The sequence below is a fragment of the Lutra lutra genome, chromosome 3, assembly GCF_902655055.1.
Source record: "Lutra lutra chromosome 3, mLutLut1.2, whole genome shotgun sequence".
NCBI lineage: Eukaryota > Metazoa > Chordata > Mammalia > Carnivora > Mustelidae > Lutra > Lutra lutra.
The window spans coordinates 20,586,818-20,607,161 of NC_062280.1; the positions used below are offsets into that span (position 1 = coordinate 20,586,818).

Here is a 20,344-nt window from a genome sequence, read left to right on the forward strand (position 1 = left end):
TATTCTTTCCTGCTTTGTTGAAGATTGACCACATAATTGTGGGTTTATTTCTGAGTTTTCTATTCTGTTCCATTGATCTATTTGTCTATTTTTATACCAATACCGTACTGTATTGATTACTACAGCTTTATAATATAACTTGAAGTCTGGAATTGTGCTATCTCCAGTTTTGCTTTGGTTTTTCAAAATTGCTTTGGCTATTTGTGGTCTTTTGTGGTTCCATATAAATTTTAAGATTGTTTGTTCTAGCTTTGTGAAAAATGTTATTGGTATTATGATAGCGATTGCATTAAATGTGTAGATTGCTTTGGGTAGTATAGACATTTTAATAATATTTGTTCTTCCAATCCATGAACATGGAATGTCTTTCCATTTCCTTGTGTTATCTTCAGTTTCTTTCATCAGTATTTAATAGTTTTCAGAGTTCAGACCTTTCATCTCTTTGGTTAGGTTTATTCTTAGATATCTTATTGGTTTTGGTGCAATTGTAAATGGGATTTTTCTTAATTTTTCTTTCTGCTGCTTCATTTTATTAGTGCATAGAAACTCAATAGATTTCTGCACATTGATTTTGTATCTTGTGACTTTACTGAATTCATTGATCAGTTCTAGCAGTTTTTCCAGCTTACTGAATTTATTCATCCCATGCAATCTTTGCCCTACTATTCTTCTGCAGCTACACCACCCCCTACCTTACTCACATTTCACAAACCTGATTCTTAGTGTTTTATGACATTGAACCAATCTAGGGAGGCAAATTTAGAAATGAGTACTCATTACCTTAGATGCACTCTATAGTGGTTAACCCAAGGGGAGCTTGAGATATTGGCATTCTACCAGGAGACGAACCAAAGCAATTATGGTTGCAACTGTCTTGTATTTTGATCTTTGCAGATGTACTTAACTGTGATCTAGGTTTTAGGAAGTCACTGCAATTCAGTGGAGCCAGTTGTGGTAAGTGCCTGAAGACAATACATTATGTATATGTTTTGTCAGCTGGCTTTTTTTTTTTTTTTCTTGGTCAGAAAGGGAAATTATGAGTCCCTCACATAATTCATATGATACAGGATGGTAGAAAGGCAATCACACAGATTTTAAAATAATTATTATTCGATTATTCCAGTAACCTAGGAAAAAAGCATAATCTCTAGGAAAAGGATTCTCAATATCCGTTTCTGAGAAATGGTTTCCCATTATTTTCAGCATGTTATATTCAGTATTCCTCAATTTGGAGATCAGTATTGTTATGAGAAAGAGAGGGAAGCTGTGTATTTTATATAATCACAAAAGTATTACACATTTTATATGTTACACATATATTACAAATTATGTTATTACAAAAATATACATATATATTGCAAGAATTAAACATCCATATATATAACAATGGCAACTTCAGTAAATCACAAAATACTAGGAAAAATAACAGTGTTTCTTAGAGGCTGAAATGAGTGATTTTCAGACAAAATATTAAGTAATTTTTACTTCACAGGGAGTAAAATGCATGGAAATTTTTATTCCAGCCTTATATAGATACATATAGTTTATTTTTTAAAGGATTTTATTTATTTAGGGGAGGAGCAGAGGGAGAGGGACAAGCAAAGCAGCCTCTGTGCCCAGCACAGAGCCTGACATGGGGCTTGATCCCACAACCATGAGTTCATTACCTGAGTGTAAATCAAGAGTTAGACACTCAACTGATTGATCCACCCAGGTACCCAGATATATATATAGATAGATTAAACCTATAAACAGACATGACGAGAACATAGATCATTTTCTCAATTCAACCAATAGCACTTCTAAGTCCAAGTTGGTCATGATTTATCCTCTTCTTCCTAACAGGGATAATTTCAAATATAATTTCAAATAAACACTTTTTGCAAGTGATAGCATTTTACTGTATTATCCATTTAGTAGAAAGTACGTTTCTCCCTACCTAATAATTTTCCATATGTATAAAGAGGAGTGAGTTTAGCTCTGTTCCTTATCTTGGTCCTGTAGACTGGAAAGTTGATTTATAGTTATATATATCCTTTTTTAAAAAAATATTTTATTTATTTACTTGACAGAAAGAGAGAGAGAGAGAGACAGTGAGAAAGGGAATACAAGCAGGGGAAACAGGTGCTTACAATATATGCACATGTCATAGACAAATCACAAGTCAGGGAGTGTAAAATGACCTTCTAATCAATTCTTAAAAATACATATTTGTAAGATTTTGTGTTTTTTAATGTAAAAAGTATAAATTTTAGAAGGAATTTTATTATCTATTTAATTTAAGCCACTGTATACAACTCAACTATAATTTTTCCCTCTTATTCCCAGTCCAGTGTAGTTGTCTTGAGGGCACAATATTTTATAACACTTGGGAAAAAATATTTATTTAGCAATAAATGCTTATTTTAAAAAATTTTTTAAATTTACTTATGAGAGAGAGCATGGATGGGAGGCAGTGAGGGACAGAGGGAGAGGAAGAAGCAGATTCCCCCACTGAGCAGGGAGCCTGATGCAGGGCTTGATCCCAGAACTCCAGGATCTTGACTCGTGTGGAATACAGATGCTTAGCTGACTGAGGCACTCACGCACACCAGCAAAAATGTTTAATAAGTATATTCTTATTTAAACCAAGGGTATATTTGAAAGGAGAGGGCTCACAAAACTTGTAACCAGAAATTATGGTGAATAGTGAAGTACAACTTAGGGGTGAAATCAATATTGTTATGTTGTAACAGAAATAGCCATCCTTCTCATTTTGTATATATCCATAAAAACAACAAAAACAACAACAACCACACTTTTTTTGAACTACAGTTTTTATCTTCTATTTGTGTATCAATTCTGAATAAGTATCGACCTTTGTACGTATGCATTCCCCTTTTAACACATTTTTTACATTAATGCTATGTAATTATCTCAAAGTACACGGACTGTAAATATTATCTAAGTACAAGAAACATAAAAAGGGTGGATCACAATGTAGCAGTATTCTAGATCCTTCCATGAAGACTATCTGAGAAAATTATAAGCAAGAATTAACATGCAATCAGTCATAACATGCTGGGCTCTTATTAGACAAAACTTTCTCTTCAAAATAGAAGATGTTTTCAATGGTAAAATGATTTTATCCTTTTAGACCGAATATATTTTATTACAGTTAGAACTTTGCATGTCAAGGAACAAATTTTCTTATCTTCCAAGATAAAGGAAAAAGCCTGTGGAAGAAACAAACATTTAGAAAATACTGTTACGAATTTTAATCTGAAGCCTTCTCCAAGAACATAATTGTAGATCCTAATTTTGGGAATAAGTGTCCCGTCCATCTCAAAGTGATAACAGTCAGTTAAGAATAAGATCCATTGGGGTACCCTGGGTAGCTCAGCGGGTTAAAGCCTCTGCCTTCGGCTCGGGTCATGGTCTCAGGGTCCTGGGATCGAGCCCCGCATTGGGCTCTCTGCTCCCAGGGAGCCTGCTTCCCTCTCTCTCTCTCTCTCTCTCTGTCTGCCTCTCTGCCTACTTGTGATTTCTCTCTCTGTCAAATAAATAAAATCGTTAAAAAAAAAAAAAAGGATAAGGTCCATTGACCTCTGACTTAAGACTGTCTCTCTTACTTTGGAATTAAGCATCTCAGTAAACAGATTCTAAAGAAAGAGGCTCATTTACAGAAGAAAGTAAAATAACCAAACTGCAGTAATCTTTCCACAATGGGTTTTTTTTTTTTCTCCATTCTCTTATAATTCAGGCCATAATTTAGGAACTATATTGCTGCTTACCACTAGCTATCTTGAAAGTGAAACATACTATCCTGGTCAGAGCCCCGTTTCCCTAATGGTGATTAGAACTGGGCCGAGAGCCCAGTGTAATAAAAACAGTCTCAGAGCTTTTTCACTAACCTTAGTCTGGGAAAAGCAACATTGGAGGTTTTATTTCTTGAAAAATACACAACGTCCATATGATTAAATGCTCTTCAGTTTCTTTTCTTCCGCAAGCTGCACCCTCAGGCCTTAATGGTGCCAGCTGTTCTCTTAACCCATCACCTCAGTATTGCTCTTGAATGTAATCTGTCTTGATACCAAGCCTTTTAAGTTTTCTGTATTACAATTCATCTTTCTTATACTAAACGAAGTGTCTTCTCTCATTTGAGAAAAGTGAGCTCGTTGGAGGAAAAAAGTAAAAACAAAGATTTTTCATTCTGCATGTATCGGGGCAAATCTTTTTTCCTGTCTTAATTGAATTCAGTTAAGTGTTCAAAAACTTTGCCGCAAAGATCGGCTGGGCTATTTTTCTTTTTAAATGAGGCCAAGTCTTGTTGGCACCCATGACGAAGACCGTACTGTGCAAGGGCAGATTGCCAGCAGGTTTAACATTCAAGTGCAGCCTTTGATGGTGTCTGCTCCAGGCTACTTCAAGACTCGTGCAGGGAAGCCACCTTGCAGGCCAGGGGTGTGCATCCTGCACACGTATTCTTCTCCCTGCTCTTCAGATGGTTGCGTTGGAAATAAAGTGATCACTTGCTTTCTCTCATACAAAAAATTTTTTAAAAAATGAAGGATGGAATCAGGGACAGCTGGGTGAAAGGTACACAATAACCTGTGCCACTTTTACAACTTATGAGGCTTAAACTATTTAAAAATTAAAAAAAAAAAATTCTATTCTACAAGGGACAACCAGAAAAAGTACATATGAAAGAACTGAACTGTTATAAATATAAGTATGGCTCAATCTTAAGAAAATCAGTTTAAAAAGGAGGGAATATGAAGTAAAACACAGGTTTGTTTTTCTTTCTTTCTTTCTGTGGCTTTAGGTATGTGTGTGTGAGGCTTACTCTTCCTAAAACCCTGTACTACTAGTGCACTTAGTGGAAGAGGTAGTAGAAGAGTATTAGGTTATTAGGTTATTCTTTAACCCAAGCAAAGTAGTTTTTTTAATAATAAATGGATATTTAATTCTGCCCCTGTTTCTATGTAGGTTTCCTTCCCTTCTCGGACCTCTCTTTCCTTCCTTCCTCTACTCTGACAGTTCTGACATTAAAAATATTGCTGAATTACTCTAATTCTATTGCATTAGAGAAGTACCAGTCAGGCTAAGGTTTTACAGGGCCTGGTTTGGATCAGTTAGGGTTGGGGAGAAAAAAATTAAAAAAAAATCACAGTAAATGGATCCTTATTACTGCAAACATCAGTTATTGTTGGATTAGGAGCCTGGTTTCGGAAATCAAGTGGCACAGATTCAAAACCAGATCATGCTCCTTATATGTGACCCACATGAACTTTAGTGCCTGATATCCTTACCTTTAAAAGGGGGTAGCCACGATATTATCTACATGTTAAGTGTAGTAAGAGGACTGTGTGAGTTAGTATGTGCATGCGTGTGTATGTGTGTGTGTTTAACATAGAATATCGGTGAGTATTAGCTTATTTATCTAACTACAGGCTAATATTTAGTACTGCCAAGTCTTCAAAAATGTTTCTGGATATTTGAAGTATAATTTATGACACCTCATCTGAGCAGAAAATAAAATACGAACAGTAAAAGACTGTTGTGTTGTGGACAGTTAGCACATCCCAGCTACTTAGACTCTCCTACTGAACAATCCACTTTCCAAATGTATGTTAGGTAGGCTCATGTAAATAATTTAGTTTCTGCTGGTGTTTTTCATACATTATTAAAATACCAACGTGCAGTGGCTGCTACCTTCCTTTATAAAGTTCTGCATTGTTACTTTGCTCATATGTTTCCCATTTCTCCTCCAGGTATAATATGTAAATGTAGATTTTTAAAATTGATATTCTGGAATATGTCTTCAATTTAAAGGAGCTGCCCCTATTTCAACTGGACAGCCTTACTGTAGCTAAATGGGATGAAATTCGAGAGGCTGTGTACACTCCTCACAACTTGAGACAACTTTGTAAAGAAGTGTCTAGCATTTACCCAGTCACACAGTTTTATTGACATATCTTCACTTAAGCAGTTTTATTTGAGAGGCAATTAATAAAGCATTCTGTATAATGAATACAACGAATATTAATATCTAATGTTTAGCATATTTTGGTTCATTTTCAAGTTACAAAATTCTGTGGGGGTTTTTTTCCTTGAAATAGTTTAGAAAATTTGCCATAGAGTAGGGAGGCTTTCAACCAATTAAGGTGTCCTGAAAAAGAAGTCCATAAATTGAGCCGTAATGTCCTATGACTAAGGCTGGGGTGGGGTTGGGGTTGGACTGCGTGTAGGCAATCCCATATAAAGCATATAAAAATTGGTTGGTCCCCATAAAGGTGAATTTAGCTCCAGAAGAAGAGGTATTTTACCAACAAACATATACATGGAAATCCCTGCTATAGGTGCCTTAACTATGAAGCCAGATTGTCTTTCAGTTTTGAAAATAAAGGAAAGTATAATGGCAGATTTTTTTTCAGAACATAGAACTTGAATATGTTTTTGTTCTATCCTTTCTGTTATTATTAAGCATGTATTGGCTCACCATATAATATAAAGGGCAGCTGGTCTGCATGAGTTTCTTATTCTTAGGGAGTTCATGAGATTACAGTTTTCTCTGAGTTAAAGTATACAAGAATCTGATTCTTTTCCTTTTTTTCAAAATAAGGTCTTCTTATGCATATGAATAAACTCATTTAACTTTGGAACTTGTAAAAAAAAAATAGGGCATCCTACAAGGAAACACATAGAAAAGGCCGAGGTAAAGTAATTTGTCTCAAAGACAATAGTGGAATCGGTCTTGACATCTTGTCTATTTGTACTTAAAAACTACTAACTGGAGGGCCATTATAAGGTTGGTCTTAGGTCTTAGCTCTCTTATTCAATTGTAACTCTCAAAGTGGAGTGCCATGCTTGCCTTGTATTGCTTAGATCACGCAGCACGCAGCCCTGCCCTGTGTAGACACGTAGAAGTATTTGCATAAGTGAATGTGTCAGTACGTTAATGGTGCTGATTTAAAGAAGCCACAATAATCATGGGTAGTTAAGGTTTATATTAAGTAAAATAATGTCACCATCAGAAACCTAACATCAGCCTCACTGACTTCAGTGTTAGCTAGTACCTATCAGCCTATAGGAGTCAGCCTTATTTTTTTTTTAAGATTTTATTTATTTATTTGACAGACAGAGATCACAGGCAGACAGAGAGAGAGAAAGGAAGGGAAGCAGGCTCCCCACTGAGCAGAGAGCCCAATGCAGGGGCTCAATCCCAGGATCCTGCGATCATAACCTGAGCCAAAGGCAGAGGCTTTAACCCACTGAGCCACCCAGGCACCCCCAGGAGTCAGCCTTATGAAAACCTAGGTGAACCCTTTCCCGTTTGACGCATGTGTTCAGGTTAATATATTATTGGGAAAAATAATTATCAGTCTCAAAATGTAAGCTGTTTGCATAAGTGTGTTGTAGATTGAAAAAAAAATCACTTTTTGGGTCCCTATTATATGCCAAATTTTTTGATATGTTCTGAACACATATTATCTCATATAATCCTCAAAGAATGTGGGAAATTGGCATTCTTATCCCCATTCTAAAGATGAAAAAACTGAGGCTCATACATTTTTAAACACTAATTGGTAGAAAAAATGGTAGGACTCAAATCAAACACATTCTCTAGGTTCTTTCCTTTGTGCCAGCTACCTTAAATTTTTCTTTCTATAAGATTAAAAATTGTTTGTAGTAATGCAATTTGAATACTAATGTAACACATGATAGTTGTATGATTAAAATGAGCTATCTACTTTTTACAGAAGCATAGCCCGATTTTACGGAAATAGTGCCACCTTAAACAGGTGATAACTACCTTGTTACTGCTATAACTGCCTACCAATTAAGTAGGATTGGATTTTAATACTCTCATTTTAGTATTTAGAAAAAAAGTACAGGTTTAAATGTTAAGTTCACAAAGCAGTGTGTTTAGAAATAAAGTCATGAAGGTGTCCTTAGGGCTTTGTAAAATCTAAATTATTGATAACACATTAATTACTGTAAACATGATTTGAAATTCTGTTTTTAGAATATTTTTCTTAATGCGAAATTTTGTTCTGTCACCACAGAAAAAATATTTTCTAAAAGTTATTTTGCTTATATTTTTATTACTGGATATAATGCATGTTCATTAAAGAAAACTTAATAATACCTAAAAGTGAGATAAATCTAGAAGAAGAGAAAAATCCCAGCCTTGAAGTAAATACCTTGGTTGAATGTTAACTTTATCACTAGTATTCGTACCAAGATTCAATGGCACATTTACCCCTTGTTGAAAAAATCGTTCTTGAAATTACTTGTTATATTTTGTTGATACAGTCTACTTATTATGGTTCCTGTTTATATACAAGAAGAAATGCATTTTGAAATTTGAGCCAAACTGTCATAATTCACTGGTCAATTTACCTTTTGGCAATGTCAGAGTTTGTAGTAATCTTTTGAAAAATTTCCAAGTCACATCAGCATGTTTTGCCCTAGGAGAGCACACATCATTTACTTCTGCCCATCCTTTCATTCTGGAGGAGGTTAAATAGAATGTGTGGAGCCTGGAAAGGTGGGTGACAGCTGGGAGAGATTTTTGTAGAGGCCTCAGAGTCTTCCAGAAGATTGATTATGTAGCATTTTCTGCCAGCTTCACCCCAGTTATCATCCCATCAGGAAATTTGGTGCTGGACCTCATTGTGTTTCTGATAATTCAGATGACTTCAGGACATTCCTTTAATCTCCTGAAGTTTAGTTCTATTTTTCAAATATATGGGTAAGGACCCTGATACCCTCCAATTCTCCTAAGGATGATAGAAAGAAAAATTCATTTGCATTTTAAAAAAATGTAATTTTTAAAAAAATGTAATTTTAACTCTTATGGGAAGCATTTGTGTTGGGTGTTTGGAACAGCCAAATGACGTCCCCTGAGTTCAGGTGGAAACTCGGGCTGTCTTCTCACCTCAGTGAACGTTTCCTGATGGGCAGTCGGGAGTTTATAGAACAGCATGAGGACATCGAGACAGTTTCTTGGAGGCATCATTATACTGAATCTTATCTTTCTCAACCAGTTCACTTGGGAATGAATTATTGCAAGGCAGGAAATACTAATTTTTGCTTTTACTCTGCCTTTCTAGCACCTGGGCCTTCTTGATTTGGGATCGGTTAGAAAATAATGCCTGTTCGATTATTTAAATACTGCTGGTTAGCTATAAGCTATAATAATAGAAAATTTGTGTGAAAGAACTTAAATCTTCTAGCTCTGTTTGGAAAAGGAAAAGCACGCTGAAACTGGCAGATGGAAACACAGTAACAGTCGTGTAGCACGACTGCAGCCTTGACACGCACACAGCAGAAGTTGGTGATTGGATTCCCTATTACAGATAGGGAGAGAGGCCTGTTGACTTTCTATACCCCTAAAGAGTATGTATCATTAGCTGTGCTGTGGCACTGAGTCCATCAAGCACTGAGTGCTCCAAGAAGTGACAGGGCGACCAGCTGTCCGGGCTACTGCTGGCTGTCTTCATATGAGTCACATGGGGCAGCGTGTTAGTGTTGCCTGACTGCTGTCAAAGTTTATTTCCCTCTCTGCTAACTGATTGAAGATGTTTGTACCCATGGGAATTTTGAGCCATGTATTGTAGGTACTTTGTGCCTGGCCCTAGCATAAAGAGTTAATTTATTATGAATAGATGATAAAACCTACCTTCTGTAATTTTTTTTTATGTCAAAAGCTTAGAAATGAAACACATGTTATTATTTGGAAATATTTCAGGGCATGAGCTTATCAAAAATTGGGTCATTTGTTTTCCTTTGTCTCTCAATTATTTTCTTTCTTGCGTGACAGTTGACATTTTGGCAAGCTAACAATTGAGGATAACCCATTACTAGAGATTGCCTTTCATTGAGAAGCAGGTAAAATGCCTGGAAATGAGTCAGAGCCAACTAAATCTAGGTCAACAGAGATATCTTAGTTTACAGGATTAAGCAACACTATATATGTGGAAGAACTCTTAACGTCTACAGATGTAAGATGTTAATTTAAATGTTGGCACCAACACTACTACTAAAACCCCACACTAGTTCACAAACTGCATTTTTGGTGCATTTTGAGAATGCACATGAATGCGTTACATTTGCACTTTCTAACTTAGGGACAGTTGAAAGCCAGAGATCTGCTGGTAGAAATGTTCCCCTCCAAAGGGCAGCAGGTAAGGGTCTAGGTTTCTTGCTGCAATATATGCCATTTCAGCTTCTACTTCTTGCTACTGAAATTGGGTGGTAGAGAAGGATCCCAACTACAATTCATTCACTCATCTCTTACCTTGCTTTCTTTTCTTCATAGAAATCACCACTGCCTTACATATTTGTGTTCTCGAGGTGGAAAGCCCCCAGAGGGCAGGAACCTTCTTGATAAATTATTGGTCACCATGATATACCAGTGCTTAGAGATGTGGCTTCCATGAAGCAGGTATTCAGAAATCATTACTTAGAAGAGTGAATAACTAATTCCCAAGTGTCTGCCATTTGCTTGGGAAAATATTCTTACAGTAATACAACAATGAAGCTGTGTCTTGGGTCATTGTCAGGCTTTACACATTCTATTTAGCTATGCAATGCTACCTCGATTATACTAAGGATTAAATAGACCATTTTAAGAATTTAACCATCCGTTGTAATATTTTCTTTATAGTTTTAAATAAATGGTTAAGGAAATTTTAAGTATAGGGTAACTACATGTGAAATATAGGTAAAATACGTATAGCTAATTCAAGTTATTTTCATTCCACTATAATGCTCTTCTGTTCAATACTACTTTGGGGGAAAATTAAAGGTTTAGCCCCTGATTAGTTCAGCTGAGGGTTGGCAGGAGTCTGACAAAGTATTTAATATTTAACATTGGTCACAGCAGATCTGTTTCCTCTGTTAGTGCTTTTAGACTTATAGGAAACCCTAACTTTTGCCGCAGCTACATTTGTTCCAGCTATAGGATTTCGCATTGTTATGTATAAATTCTAACCCTCTTTGGTCATTTGTATTTAACATAATGAAATACAATAAGAACATTAAAATGGATGAAAATGTTCTTTGTAATAATAGTTCTGAACTTAGTCCTTTTATACCTCTTTTGGGTATTTGCAATTCTTTATTAAGTTAATTAAGTTATGCTGGAACTGAGTTATAATAACAACATATATAGGAGGTAAGTGTCCCTGGATTCACCCAGGAGAAGACCAGTGACTCAGAGAAGGAGGTTCAGAAAAGTGTGGAATGCGTCAGTTTGGCTTGTTAGTGCCTTACTAGAGTTTTCAGGAAATCAGAGCTTTGGGTAACAGATTTACTTTATTGTTTAAGGGTTGCCTATAACCACACATTCTTTTGAAATTCTAGTTTCAACGAGATGACAAAATGACTTATTGGTTGGCCTAGGAGAATGTGTGCTTTCTGAATAGGAGAAAATCAAGGTTGTGTCTTTAAAACTAAAGAATATCGGGATGCTAGGAGCACCTGGGTGACTCAGTTCATGGAGCCTCTGACTCTTGGTTTCTGCTCAGGTCATGATCTAGTGGTTGTGGGATCGAGCCCCGCCTTGGGCTCCACATCCAGGATGGAGTCTGCTTCAGATTCTCTCTCTCCCTGTCCCTCTGCCCCACCCTCCATTTGTGCACTTGTGCTCTCGCTCTCTCTCAAATAAAGAAAATCTTAAAAAAGAGATGTTAGACACACCATTTCTCTTTCTTGACGAGTGTCTCAGGTGTTTCCCACATCTTTCCAAACCTCAGCTGTAAATCTAAGTATTAATGACAAGATTCTCCACTAAAGATTTTGAACAAATAATTAACAATGCATTCACTTTACTGTAAAACCGTTTCAAAGGAGACATTGGATTTTAAAGACTAATGGTTTGAGTGAACTGATAGATTATCATCCTGAAAAAAAGTAAGCTTACTGGCTTTTGCAGATTCTATTGTCACTCAAGTGTACTACCTCACTAAAAATAAAGACAACATTATTCAGATACATTTTAGCTCTCAAATAACTCATGCTTCTTACTGCTGTGTTTCATCAAAAGCCTTGAATAGGTTAATTTCTTAAACTACATATATGCTTAACATTAATAAAATAAAATTTATAAAGAAAGAAAAAAAACTCAAAAGACTCTTGGATGAGAATTTGTAAGGCCTTTTTGCTATAGATCTTTGAGGTATTGTCAGCAAAAAGTTTCTTAAAAAATTAATAATGCCATCTCCCCTATTTTTGTCCCAATGAAAATACTTAGAGAAAGAACTACAGGAGAGTAGGCTCTTTCTATTTCAAAAATTTGTCATTTTTTAAATTAACATATAATATATTATTTGTTTCAGGGGTACAGGTCTGTGAATCATCAGTCTTACACAATTCACAGCACTCATCATAGCACATACCCTCCCCAATGTCCATCACCCAGCCACCCTACCCTTCTCCCCACCGCCCTGCCTCCAGCAGCCCTCAGTTTGTTTCCTATGATTAAGAGTCTTTTATGGTTTGTCTCCTTCCCTGGTGCCATCTTGTTTCATTTTTCCCTCCTTAACCCCCATGAACCCCTGCCCTGCCTCTCAGATTCCTCATATCAGTGAGATCATATGATAATTATCTTTCTCTGATTAACTTATTTTGCTTAGCATAATACTCTCTGGTTCCATCCACATGATTGCAAATGGTAAGATTTTATTTATTTTATTTATTTTATTTATTTTAAAAGATTTTATTTATTTATTTAACAGAGAGAGATCACAAGTAGACAGAGAGGCAGGCAGAGAGAGAGAGAGAGGGAAGCAGGCTCCCTGCTGAGCAGAGAGCCCGATGCGGGACTCGATCCCAGGACCCTGAGATCATGACATGAGCCGAAGGCAGCGGCTTAACCCACTGAGCCACCCAGGTGCCCCAAGGGTTTTTTTTTAGATGGCTGCATAGTATTCCACTGTATTTTTTTAAATAGTTTTTCTTTTTTAAAGCATGTTTATCCTCACTATTTCTGCCTGAATTTTTTTTTTAAATCTACCTTGTTATTATTTTTTTAAGATTTTATTTATTTATTTTACAGAGACACAGTGAGAGAGAAAACACAGGGGGAGTGGGAGAGGGAGAAGCAGGCTTCCTGCCATGCAGTGAGCCCGATCCCAGGACCCTGGGATCATGACCTGAGCCAAAGGCAGACGCTTAACAACTGAGCCACCCAGGTACCCCTCTGCCTGAATTTAAATATGCTAGAATTCTGTAAGGAATCACACAGGAAGAACCATTTGTATCCTAATTTAAAACAAGAAATAAAGCATATGCGTATGTATAAATATACACAGGCCCTATAACCAAATATATGTATGTATTTCACTTTGTCTCTGACTTGTTATTATTTCTTTGCCTTAATAAATGATGTTTGTGGGCGTCTGGTTGGCTCAGTGGGTTAAAACCTCTGCCTTCGGCTCAGGTCATGATCCCTGGGTCCTGGGATCGAGTCCCACATAGGGCTCTCTGCTCAGTGGGGAGCCTGCTTCCCCCTCTCTCTCTGCTTGCCTCTCTGCCTACTTGTGATCTCTGTCAAATAAATAAATAAAATCTTTAAAAAAATAAATGATGTTTGTGTAATGTCAATCAATAGGAATCTTTGTCCATAGATACTGGATATTTAATCTTTATAAACTTAGTTTTCTCCTGGGAGTAATAATAGTATCTGCTGTATTTGATCTTTTTTTTTTTTAAAGATTTTATTTATTTATTTGACAGAGAGAGATCACAAGTAGACGGAGAGGAAGGCAGAGAGAGAGAGAGAGAGAGGGAAGCAGGCTTCTTGCTGAGCAGAGAGCCCGATGTGGGACTCGATCCCAGGACCCTGAGATCATGACCTGAGCCGAAGGCAGCGGCTTAACCCACTGAGCCACCTAGGCGCCCCTGTATTTGATCTTTTGAGGATTAAATGGATAATAGATGTGGCACATTTTGTACAATGCCTGAGTTATACAAACTCTTAATGATCCTTTCCTATGATTGCTGCTGTTTTGTATCAGAAATAGTACAATAGTTTCCAGAAAACAAATTCTGTGACTGAGGTGTTTGGAAGTTATTCACTTTAAATGAGTTGTTATTATCCAGTTTCTGTGTCACCCAGTCATTTTTTTGTTCTGTGTTGTGACAGTAGATGGGTGAATTAGACACATGTGACCAGCCCTCTTTAGTTGTAACCGCTATTTGCAATCATTATTATAGCAGCTATAGCAAACATGTCCAAGTACAGAACATTCCATTAAGAGCCATACAGATTGCCTAGCTTCCTACGATGTTTTTGTATGAATAATACAAAGTCTAGAGGTGAAATTAGTTGGAGTGTCCATGACTCAGCCTCTTTTTCCGGAGAGTGACTCATTACACAATTATAGATGGATTCCTGACTTTATGCTATATACCACGCTAAGTGCTTGAGATACAAACATGGATTTGCTGGGTCACTGACCTGGAGCAGCCCACAGACTCTGCAGGATACAGCATTCACTAACAACAATACAGGTTTACATGTGGCCAGTACTCTATTAATGTCATCTCTACCTATCAAGGAAACGATTAAATGTGCAAAAATGTGAGCTGGCTAGACAATGTAACTCCATGATTTGGGACACACACACACACTTCTGATTTTATATTGATAGGTGTTAGCGTAATTACATCACTACTATTTTCATTCCTTTTTGTGCTGTTTTAGTGTTAAGTAAGACTTCATTCTTGTTCCATGTCGCATAGATCATACTCTCCACGAATAGGTTAGTTGTCTGATAAATACCTTTCCTTGATTGTCCTGCTGGAAACTCAAACTTAATGTGTCTAAAAAAGCCCCATCACCCTCTGTTCTTGCTCAGCAGCCTCCTCTTCCTTCAGCCTTACCCCCGTTTCCAAGAGCAACACCATCTTTCTGGGAGTTGGTCTCAGAATTCTTTTGGCTCCTTTTCTCTGCCCCGTGCCTTTCACGTTCGACCAATCCCCAGGTCCTATAGCTTATAGACGACATTATGGACTGAATTGCATCCCCTCAAAACTCATATATTGAAGCCCTAACCCCAGAGTGGTTGTATTTAAGACATACGGCTATTAGGAGGTAGATAGTGTTAAATAAAGTCATCAAAGTGGGGCCCTCATTTGACAGTGGCCATATAAGGGCACAGTGAGAAGGTGGCTATATACATATACATATATATATATATACATATATATATATATATATACACACATACATACAGTCCAGGAGGAGGGCTCTTACCAGAATCAGACCAAGCCAGCACCCTGATCTCAGACTTCCAGCCCCCAGAACTTGAGAAGATGCATTCCTATTAAGTCACCCCATCAATGGCATCTCATTAGGCAGCCCGAGCTAAGATGCTTGTCTATGCAGAAGCTGAGTATCCTTCCCCCTCTGCATCGACACTGTCTACCTGAGTTGAGTCTTCATTAGCATTCACTTGGACTTCTGTAGGAGACACCTAAACGGTTGATTCTTCTTTAATCTCTTCTCATCTTTGATCCAATCTGCATGGTGTTGCCAGATCCCATTACCTAATTATGCCATTCTTGAATTTAAAACCTTCAGTAGTTCACTTTAGCATACAAAATTAAATATATTTAATTATGTAGCCTCCTCAGCTTATCATTCAAGGTTATTACCCTAATACAGACCCAACCTAGCCTTTCACCCAATTATCATTTTTCTTGTGTGTTATATTCCAGTCAGGTAGGACTGCAGGTGTTTGTACAGACAGCCCCTGGGGTTAGCTTCTTCCATCGCTTTGTTTCCATCGAGTCCATTGTCTGTGTTGGTATCCTCCCCATTCCATCTCCACTTACCAAAATCCTTTACCTCTTCAAGGCTCAAGTCAAACCCATATCTTCTGTGAGTCTTTATCTACATAATAGGATTTCTTAGTGTTTATTTTTTCCCCTTCTTTGATCTCCTCTAGCTCTTTACTGGTATTTCTCTGTGACAGCAGGCATATTCTGCTTTGTATCATAGCCTTTGTCTTTTGGCTTTTCATAACCACCCCATCCCAACACATTCTAACTAAGCTCTTTGATGGCAAAGAACTTTGGATCCCTGCAATACTAAACAAGGCTACTAAAAAGAGAGAGAGAGAGGGAACACACAGAACTGCTCTATATTTAAAAAAAAAAAAGATTATAAATAATTAAAAAGCATTTCAGTATTTTTTAATAGAATTGATTTTTTTTAAAGATTTTATTTATTTATTTGACAGAGAGATCACAAGTAGGCAGAGAGGCAGGCAGAGAGAGGAGGAAGCAGGCTCCCCGCCGAGCAGAGAGCCTGATGCGGCACTCGATTCCAGGACCCTGAGATCATGACCTGATCCGAAGGCAGTGGCTTAATCCACTGAGCCACCCGGGCGCCCCTAGAATTGATTTTTTTTTTTTTAAAGATTTTATTTATTTATTTGTGAGAGAGAGAGAGAGAGAGAATGAGCACAGGCAGACAGAGTGGTAGGCAGAGGCAGAGGGAGAAGCAGGCTCCCCGCCGAGCAAGGAGCCTGATGTGGGACTCGATCCCAGGACGCTGGGATCATGACCTGAGCCGAAGGCAGCTGCCCAACCAACTGAGCCACCCAGGCGTCCCTCTAGAATTGATTTTTAATTGGCCTCGCAACTGCAACATTCCCTACATTTGTATCTGTAAATTGAAACTCAAGCAGTAACTTTTCTATTGCTCAAACAGCAACAGTTTCTGTAAATTGAGGTTCATGGGTAACTTTAAGAAGGGAAAAGCGCAGCAAGGGTGAAAGGTGTTTTTTCAATTGACAATGATGTTGATATTCTAATAGCTAAAATATGCTATTTTCAACTTTTATTTCACGTGAGGTGGAAACAAGCATACTTCAACTTGACATAGAGTTTATAATCTGATCTCATTATCACAATATGATTTATAATATGGAAGCATGAGACCATTTCTTATTGGAAAAAGGGGGAAGCTTTAGCAGTTAACTCTCAGATTATTTTCTGACGTTTCCCCTACCTTTTTGTTACGGATGGAGAAGTGATGCTTTTATATGCTGATAAATTAAACTGTCTGGAAGCAGATGCTGAATCCTATTGAACAGAACTTCATTTGAGTTATGCTTAGGGCATTGTTTAGCGGAATACTACACAAAGAGTCTTGACCTGTGTGTTTGAAATGGCAGATGTTCGCAGCGAAGACTGAGCCTTAGGGCAACATAAATCTTCACTATTCTGTGCCTATTTGCTCAATAACTGGGTTGAATGGGGGGGGGGGGGAGGAGATAGTTATTTACAAAGCAGCTGCTCCTGCTGCAAATGGACACATTCCCCTTAAGATAAGAAATGTAAGCAAACCAAAAAAAAAAAAAAAAAATTCCTAAGAGCCCAAGCAAGTGTAAGTCCACCAGGTCAAAAAGGATCACCTCTTGTTCCTCAGAACTTTGTTTCCATGAAATATTTTTGGTGCAAGTCAGGTGGGACAAGGATAGGATTTTTTTTTTTTTTTAATTTCTGCCAAAAGGGGGATTTTCAGCCATTCCTTTAAAGTTGGCAAAGCATCAGAAAAGCACAATACTAAGCATCTTCATTCATTTGATAAATATTTATATTCTTCTGTGTGCTCAACCCCTTGCTAAGTGTACGGGTTCAACTACAAGTTTCACATAGCTAAGATAGCACTGATATTTTATTTTTTTTTAATTTTTATTTATTTATTTATTTGTAGCATTGATATTTTAAATAAAGTTTGTATTTGGCTCATGCTATATTGAAAAGAAAATAAACTAGAATTTTTGGGAGGCAGGGCTGGCTTGTTGGGGGGAGGACAGTGGTTGGCAGCAAGTCAGAAATTCTCTCCACATATGGAACAAACGCATAAAGCAGCCTAGTTTCTGTATCACAAAGCCCGACTTTTCAAATGCTCGGTATCATTTTGCTTTTACTATGAAAGTATGTATATATTTGAAAGTGCATGTAGAAAAGATAAAGATAAAATCCAACCTATTTAAAAGATTATAAAAGATACCAGGATATTGATCGTCCTGTTAAAGAGGCATTAGCAAGAAGTAGCTCAGTGGCCAAATGGTAAATTGAGGCTTTGAGCCGCACACAAACAATTGTGCAGGTGTAGGGAGTCTTTGCTGGGTTCCAGGTAACTAGGGAACCACATTTTCTTAGGGAAGGGTGACTGGTAATCAACATGGTTAAAATGTACATATACACTCTGCTCTCTACTTGTTCTTTGTCTTTCATTTCTAGTGTTCATATGTACTATTTTAGCCTCCTCTTGCACACACAGGAGGACACTCACACACGCACACATGCATATACGGCACACACAGCCGCACTTCCAGTCACTCAGTGTGGTGAAACTGTTGTTCCTGCTCTCCCGTATTTTTCTTCCTAATTTTGGAAAATATTTCTTCCTATCCTTTCCCTCCTCTCTCCTTTACTAGTCTTTTTTCTTTGTTTAATCTCTCCCACTTTCTTTTTTCTTTACATTTGTGGAGCAAAGGTGAAACAAAACAAAACAAAAAAACTATACTTAAAAGTGAGTGTCCCAAATTTTCTCAAGTCTATGGCATTCTAAATATCCTGGTAATTTTTTTTATGGTGCTCTGTAGACCAAAAGAAATGCTTCGCAGCTCCATTTAATTAGTAAAACAAGTATGTATGCACTAACAACTTAGTGGCCTTTTAAAAATAAATACATGAAAATTGAAGAAAAATCTTTTTCCTTCATACCCAGAAACCCACAATTACTTACTAATGGTATGTGTGTGTTTCCTTCCTGGGTAAACCCAGCCCTCAAACCTGGGAGTTGGACTGGATGTTGTCATCCTCATTTTTTACTCCACATTGGTTTTCATGCAGTATTTGCTTTTATATTACAAACATGATAAAAAAAATCCAGCTTTGCCAAGTTATCACATCATTGAAACGAATGTAGCATAATCTGATACTAGACTCTGGTACCGAAACCGTGGATTACTTCAAGTGAATAGTTTGTGTTGTGCCTGATGGATGTTGCTATGTTTTTTCTTGTATTTAAAGTATTTTATCATTCTGTGAATTTCCACTGGTGTCCTGGGGTGCCATGCATGGCACACAGTCTAGGAGCTGGTGGCTTTATAGAAAAAGAATAATATTTGTATCACAGTAAAATAAAGTCAGGTGCTTTAAGTGGAAGTAGACATATTAAAATCATTAACCTCAAAAATCCATCAATATGTTCCCATATTCTTTTTTTTTCATCTTCACAAATGTATCCACCTATCATTTCATTCTTGTATAATAAAGTTACTTTTTTAAACACCTACCCTTAAGATTAAAAAGCAGGAATTTCACTTCCAATCCAATTTTTTGATTTACTGGTTTACTAGTATTTTCTTTTTATTTTCTTTTAATAAAAACTCTATATATTTAAGGTGGGTAACATGATGCTCAGATATATAGAGTGAATATGATTATGATAAGCAAGCTAATTAACATAACTCAATGGAGTATATGAGTATTATTTTAGACTATTCATTAAATACTTACCATTTACACTCAATTTAGTTTTTGAATTTAACCTAGAAGTCTAATAATGAACCATTTTTAACAGTGTCACGTGGAACATATTCTAACTTCTAACCAGTTAACTCATAAACTCTCTTTTGAAAACTAACTTTTTATTTTTTTTATTTTTATTTATTTTTTTTTTTAAGATTTTATTTATTTATTTGACAGAGAGAGATCACAAGTAGACGGAGAGGCAGGCAGAGAGAGAGAGAGGGAAGCAGGCTTCTTACTGAGCAGAGAGCCCGATGTGGGACTCGATCCCAGGACCCTGAGATCATGACCTGAGCCGAAGGCAGCGGCTTAACCCACTGAGCCACCCAGGCGCCCGAAAACTAACTTTTTAAATTTTTATTGGAGATTTAGCCATAGACACTCCCTGCAGCAAGTCAAGAATTTTGCTCTATGTCATTTCAGTTATTTTGTTTACTAACTGTCCGAAAGACAGGCTAACTTTTGGCACAGAAGTTTTGGATTTGCTTTTGTCCTTGGTGGACCTTCTTTGTACTTCCATTGGACAGTGTGCTTCTCGGTATAATTTAGTGGCAAGGCTTAAGTGTAAGAAAGCAGTGGGAAGATGGATAGGTTGTCACTGGAATTGTCTTATTTGACTTTTGTTGCCTTTAAACAGATTGTTGATCCTGGACTAAAAATCTACAGCCTGGTAGACCAGATTAATGATCCAAATGCAGTGGTTGTTACTATTTTCAATTAAACATCTTTCAGGAGAAATGGTAGTACACTGAGTACAGAAATTTGTTTAAAAAAATGTTTTCTGTTGATGTTTTAAAAG

The 20,344-nt window shown here is 37.0% G+C and overlaps 1 protein-coding gene across 21 annotated transcripts in view; it reads left to right on the forward strand.

The window, feature by feature from the left end:
• MAP2 (microtubule associated protein 2) overlaps positions 1-20,344 on the forward strand; it is a 288,045-nt gene that overhangs the window by 49,149 nt on the left and 218,552 nt on the right. The gene's annotated exons all lie outside the window — the stretch shown is intronic.